The sequence below is a fragment of the Marmota flaviventris genome, chromosome 1 (genome assembly GCF_047511675.1).
Source record: "Marmota flaviventris isolate mMarFla1 chromosome 1, mMarFla1.hap1, whole genome shotgun sequence".
Classification (NCBI taxonomy): Eukaryota; Metazoa; Chordata; class Mammalia; order Rodentia; family Sciuridae; genus Marmota; species Marmota flaviventris.
The window spans coordinates 111593865-111601205 of NC_092498.1; positions in this window are offsets into that span (position 1 = coordinate 111593865).

Genomic DNA, 7341 nt, shown 5'->3' on the forward strand with positions numbered 1-7341 from the left:
TCTCAAAGTACAGGTAATGAGATTAGTCAATTCTAAAGCAAGACAGACTTGCATCTGTAACAATGTTGACATGCTCATAATAAAGGGCATATGCTAGTTTGGGAAGAACACTCACGAGACTCATTTTATCAGTGTTCAAAATAATGAAAACCTACTTGTCACTGTGCTAGCAATAGTCCAACTCACTGGCCACTTTGAGAAAGAACATGGTTTATTATCTGTTTGCTCCAAACTGAGACAATTATTGTGGAATCTTAAACAGTAGGACAAAAACTATAACACCTTGCAGAGACCTTCTAGTGGTTTTCATCTTTATCCCTTTGGGGCTATAACTTTGTGTGTATCCATAATTGTGGAAATGAATAAAGATTGAATAATAAGTTATCTAGCCTTCTCAACCTTGTTTTCAAGGTTATGTGATGTCTTTGATAAGACAGATTCATAGAAAGCTGAAATCACTTACTTGAATTCAAGTCAGATCCTTTGTTCTTTCTTAAAAATTTACGGACTGATTACAAATTATACAAATGAAAACACTTGAGGATAAGATAACAATCTTCTCTAAAGCAGATGCTCTTACTTTGGATTAGTTAATAAACTTGGTAGAGTCTATGAATCTACCAAAATTATAGTCACTCATCTCTCTCTCTCACACACACACACACACACACACACACACACACTTAAACAATATGGTATAATATATACATGATGTTTACTTTGTATTAGGCATAATGAGTAGTCTAAAGATGATTTAGAGTATAAAGGAGGATATGTATATGTTATATGTAAATACTATGTCATTTTACATGAAAGAATTGAGCATCTGCAGATTTGGGTATCCCAGGGAGTTCATGGAATTGATCCCCTCCCTGAAGACGCTAGGGATGGCTATATATGTATATTTTTGCATATGTGTATTGTTTTATGGAGGTGGTCCTTCACATTCATTGATTCTGAAAGTGACTTAGTTACTATTTGCTCGCCTAAAACTTAATAATTAGATGATTTTGAGAACAGAAGGGTACCTGGTTACAATATGTTTGAATTGGTTTGCCTTAAAGCTCTTGGAAGCAAGACATGTTCAGGGAAATATATTAGGACACACACACATACACACACACACACACACACACATTTGGCAAAGAAAACATATATTTTTAAGTCCAGAAAAAAAAAATCCTTTAGATTTGTTACAGATGGAGTAAAAGATATGGGGTGATATTTGTCGAATTTTTGTAACAGATGCTAATGTAATTTTGCAAAGGTTTCACAGATACTATTGAAATAAGTGGTCCTAGTATTGACCCTGTATTTAAAAAATATGAAATATTAAATATAGCTTAGTTTTAGTTTGTATAAAGAAATAATATTTCAGAAGATAAATGTAATCTCTCTGAGATAATATGCAAACTCTGATAATTATATATTAGAAATAAGACTATAAAGCTATAAAATATATATGCACATAATTTCAAGTGTTCTGCCCAAATAATTTTATTTTTAGACCTATTCATATTTAAGGGGATACTCAGTCATTCAGGAAGTATGAAGACTTAAGGGCTTCAATCATTAAATAGATAACGTCCTTTCCTAGATCTAAGGAGAGTCAGACAGAAAACATTCAAAAGCAAGAAATTCTAACACCTGAGGATGGTGCAAAGGGGTGTGACCAGCAGGTCAGAGGAGGCTGCTCTGTAGAGGTGGCATTTAAACATACTTTTAATATGAATCCAGTCCAGAGAGAATCTGGAAGAAGAGATTTCAGGGAAAGAGAGCAGCTTGTGCAAAACTCCTTGAAGCAAAGTCCACCCAGGCTTGTTCAGGGACTGCACTGAGGACAAGAGCACACAAGTGAGGGGAGAGTGACCTGAGATAAGATTGGGCAAGAAAACACCAGGCAATACTGAGCCAAGGAGAGCAAACAGGATCCAGGAAGAGTTTGTGAACTTCCAGTGAGAACTCCTATTCTGAAATCAGGGTCACTGCCTCTTTCTGGAATCTGACCTCTCATGAAGTTCAACTTGTTAACCAGACTCTTTTGCAAACAGCAGTGAGTCTTTGAGATAGGTCATACTGTTGGATTGATACTGCATGGACACAGGAGGCATGAGAGACTAACTCAAGATCTTAATGCTAATTTACAATTGATAATTTTGAGGAGCAAAGGGAGAAATTGAATGGATGGATGAATAATTTGAGTGTGTAATTGCAATAATTGAAAATGTAATTCGAAATAAAAGCATGAGTACAGTAGTACCCCCTTATTTGTGGTTTTACTTTCCTCTGGTTTCAGTTACCTACCATCAGCCACCATCTAAAATATTAAATGGAAAATTCCAAAAATAATTTCTAAGTTTTAGATTGAGGGTTGTTTTGAATAGTATGATGAACTCTCACACGGTCCTGCTTTACCCCCCATTGGGATGTGAATCATTCCTTTGTCCAGCATATCCACACTGGATATGCTACTTGTCCATTAGTCCCTAAGCTGCAATCTCAGTTATCAGGTGGACTGCCATGGTATCACAATGCTGTGCTGAAATATCCTTTATTTTGCTTAATAGTGACTCCAAAGCACAAGAATAATCATGCTGGCAATTCATGGCAATTCATGTACACAAAGGAGAAGTCATAAAATATTCTTCTTTGGAGACGTTCTTTTTTTTTTTTTTCTTTGCACTGGGAATTGAAGCCAGAGGTGCTAAACCACTGAGCCTGATACCCAGATCTTTTTAGTTTTTATTTTGAAACAGGATCTTGCTAAGTGTCTTAGGGCTTCACTAAGTTGCTGAGGCTGGCTTTGAGGTACAGTCTTCCTGCCTCAGCCTCCCCAGTCACTGGGATTACAGGCATGCGCCATCCAGCATAAAAATAATTCTTTAAGTAAAAAGGTGAGCATTTTCAACTTTATCACAGGAATGTATGTGTGGGAAAATGATTATATATAGGGTTTGATACTATCCATTATTTTAAGCATCCACTGGGGTTCCTGGAAGAAATCCCTCTTTATATAAATGGAAAAGGCAGACGGATCAAAAGATACTTACTCCTAGACATTTGTTAAAAATTAACCAAGAAGATTAATATTAAATTAAAACATTTAAAAATAAAAATCAATTAAAATATCTATTCAATTGGATATTTTTAAAAGCAGAGACAAAAGAAAAAATTCTACAGCATGAACACACACATACACACACACATTATTGTAAAAATGAGAAAATGACAGCTTAGAGTTATCCACAGTATAATTCCCAGAAGTCAATGGATGAAAGGGCACCATCGGGGCACGGTGTCTTCATGGAAAAGGGTTATGAAAAAGTTACATTTCCATTGTTAAAGAACTAAAATTATCCTGAGGTAGACAAGTTTAGAAAATAATAACATGTATGTACTCTTCTTGAAAATCATATTTGCCTATATGACCCAACTGAGACAGGGTCTTTTAAATATAAATTTAAAAGTAAATATGCATATGTAAACTGTCTACCATATGAGATTTAAAATTGTGTTAAATCTAAAGAATGGTGGAGTGTTTTATTGTAACTTACTGTATATGAAAAGAAACAAAAGCATCACAAAAAGTACTTATCATTATATTGTGCATGCAATGCATTCTATTATTTTTTATTTCATTCTGTTTTTACTTTTATTTTTTTTTTCTGTCCATGCTTGTCAAAAAAAAAAAGTAAAATGATTTTACAACACATAGTTTGAAGAAAATATAATAGGTGTATTTTATTCCAAAGTATAATATAAACGATAAACATATTAAAAGAAACTATGTAACATGGCACAATAATTTCAGTTCTAAACACTTATGTTATTAGAAACTTGAAAGTCAAGGGGTAACCAAAGAAGAAAAAAAGAATGCATCTTTTGTCCTCTACTAAAGTGGCTCTGGTTCATTGTTGGGGTTAAGGAAACAATGAGGGTATTCTTAATGTCTGCGGTCTTTGTGATTTGTTTTAGGTTTGTATCTTTCTTTTTTAGTTTATCCTTATCTGAGCCTCCTTCCTGTTTTGTAAAATCCTTAGTTACAACTGATAAGGCAGCATTTTCTTCAAAACTTTGGGAAATACATTGGAGAATAAACCGAACACAACCATGTAAGTCCACTTCCACACCTGCCCCCAGTACCCAGAGAAGTAGCAGAATTTATTAAAGTCATAGTGTTTAATCACTTATCTGAGAGACTGATCGTGGAGTCTTTAGGAAGGAATTACAACCTTGAATTTACATTTGATTTGTATAATCTTATAAGAAAAATCCTCCAATACTCCAAAGCAGTTTTGAGCCACCCTAATAAAGTTGCACAACTCATTCATGTCCAGTAGCAGAGCCACTTCTTAGAACTCCTCAAGGAGGAGAGCAATGGTCCCACCAACTATATATCACAGGCATACTGGGAATATTACTCCTATTCTCCCCCCAAATGAAGCCTTTTAGAGAATATCAGAGAATGGGAAATATGCACCTCTCTGTCCTCAAGCAATAGCTCAAAATTTAAACTATGTCCCTGAGTGCCATAGCCAAAGACCTAGGTGACAGGTGATTAGTTTATGAGTCATTGTGTGTTCGATGAGACCACCATACCCACTTTCAATTATTCCCCAACTCCTAAAAGAAGTTGAAATGCACAGTTTTAGAGATGGAAGGAATTCACCCACTGCTTCTCTGCCCTGTGAGGTAACAGCAATAGTTCTAAGAAGAGCCTTGAAGTTTCTCCTCTTTACAAAAATAGTCAATAAAAAGCAATGACTTATCCTGGAGGAAATGGAGAAGTAATGATATTATCAAAATGGATGAATCATTTACCTCTTTTTTTTTTTTTGATGGTACAGAAGGCTGCTGAATTTTGAGACTGGAAAATCATAAGCATAATTACATGCTGTGTACAATTGTAGCTGCTAGTCCCGATGTGGGTTACTTACTGGAGCAAATTAGCTGAGTTTGCAGCACCTGTCATGCAGTTAATAATTAGGTAACTTTATACTTATTGAAATTAGAATTTTTAAGGAGGATTTTTTTTCTACACTTGGCAGGGATAAAAGTACTCCTTTATCACCTTATCTCAAAGTTGCAGTGACGCCATTGGTCTGAGCCACAAGCAGTCTTCCTGGGCAGCCCTCAGAAAAACTTACTAACAGGAGCTGGAAATGAGGGGGGAAAATCACTATAGAGTCTCAATAATGTCTATTTTTTACAAAATGGAAGATAAACTATAAACATGGGCCACTGATGACTTCAAACATATATTTTAAATATTCATGGAGTACTAATTCCAGTCTTTTACAAACTGTCAGTGAATTAGAAAAATACGGTGTGCTTTCTGCAAATAGTATTAAACAGACACATCAGACTTATATCCAACTACAGAAAAGAATCTGGAATATTGAAATACAAGTTTCTGTGAGTCATTGGTTGAAGGTAGCTGGTATTTGGAGTTTCATTTCTGGGTACTTTAAGTCTGCCTTGTACAGGTACAGAGTTGCCTTCTGCAGCTTCCAAGACAGTCTTCAGGGGAAAAAACTGCAGACATTGACAGCTGGAAATGTGCTTGAACATATTGAAGTGGTAAGGCAGATATGGACTGTGAGAGTTCCTGATGCAATAATAACTATTTACAGAGAAAAAAAAGTATACACATATCTCAATGAATGAAATAAAGATATTGATGAAATTCAACATTTATCTATGATTAGATATTTTCCCTTTATAATCAGAAGTGAGGAACAGAACAATGATGCCCATATCTATTTCCTATACAAAAATGGTCTTAGAAGCATTTAATAATTCATTAATTAGAAAGAACATAAATAATCATTTATAGGAGAATATATAAACAAATGGTATATTCACAAATGAGAAGAATAAAAAGCAATGAAAACAAACAAACTGGGACTATTTACAGATGTATGGATTGAATCTTAAAGCCATAATTGATGAAAGCCATAAGAGAATGCATAGACTAGGATTCCCTTTGTAAGCAAATGCAATAATTGAGTCAGCATCTGAAGTATGCTAGAAGATTCCTTCCTAAAAGATAAAAATGTGACATCTTATCCCATATACCACTAATGAAGACACTTGTTTTATGGGTCTGCCTGGATTTTGGAAACAACATGTACTACAGTCAGGTATGCTGTCTGATTTATTTATTGAAAGGTCTGAAAGTTTGCCAGGATTCAGTGCAAACCAGGGGGAAAGAGGCTTTTATCTGGCCCAGGCCATGATAAAAGTAGCTCTTCACTTTGACCAGTATAACATTGTAGGTCCAAAGGAGTTAAAAATATCTTGTTCATTTAAGAATTTTCTATAGGCCCTATTGAAAATCTTTATAGGAAAATTGCTATGAAGGTCTCTAAATTTTTTAGGAAAATTATGCCTTTTGGCAAGTAACTCATATGATTTTCCCTTGGTAGAATGTAAATAAAGATGGGACACCACGCAATCATACAACCTGTTGAGACTTAGTGTAATCCATAAATACAGGTATATGACAACAGTCCATTCTCAAGTAGAAGCCATAAAGTACTTAAGATGACTCTGAAGGTACAAATAATTTCCACAAACAGGTCACACTGTGATTTCCTATTCCTGTTACACAGTCAGTTCTCAGTCAGCTCACCTTATTATAGCATGAGGAATTTGTTCTCTTTGTTAAACTTGACTTATGAATCACAATGCAGCCAAAAAGTCTTTTTTTAAAGATATTTAGAGAATATATAAAATGTGACTTGAAATATTTAATGGATCCTCAGCAATCAAAAATGTATATATACACATTTATATATACATATATATGTATATAAGGTAGAAAATGAACATTATAGCATTCCAAATGTCAGGGGAAATTTTTTGATAAGCATCCTTGGAATAAGTTATTGACTATATGGGAGGAAAATCAAGCAAAGTAAAATATTGATGAAAAAAGAGTGTACACAGAACTTAAACATTTTATGTAGGTAAAAATTCAATATCAAAAGATGAACTAAAGAAAAACAACCATTTCAACATATGTAATAGTCCAAAATCAGTACCTAGCATATTTATTTAAAAACTTAGTAAGCGAGGAAAACTATATCAGTTGAACATATTGAAGTGGTAAGGCAGATATGAACTGTAAGAGTTCCTAATGCAAAGTGTGGTGGATTGGATGATTTTGTTACCCCTAAATTCATGTGTTGAAGTTGTAACTCCAATATGATAATATTTAAAGGTGATATAATTGGTAGTGATTAGGTATGAGGGAGGAGCCCCCATCAATTGGATTAGTGACCTTATGCCGAAAACTTTAGAGAAATTTTTCTTCTGTTTTCTACATTTGAGGACACA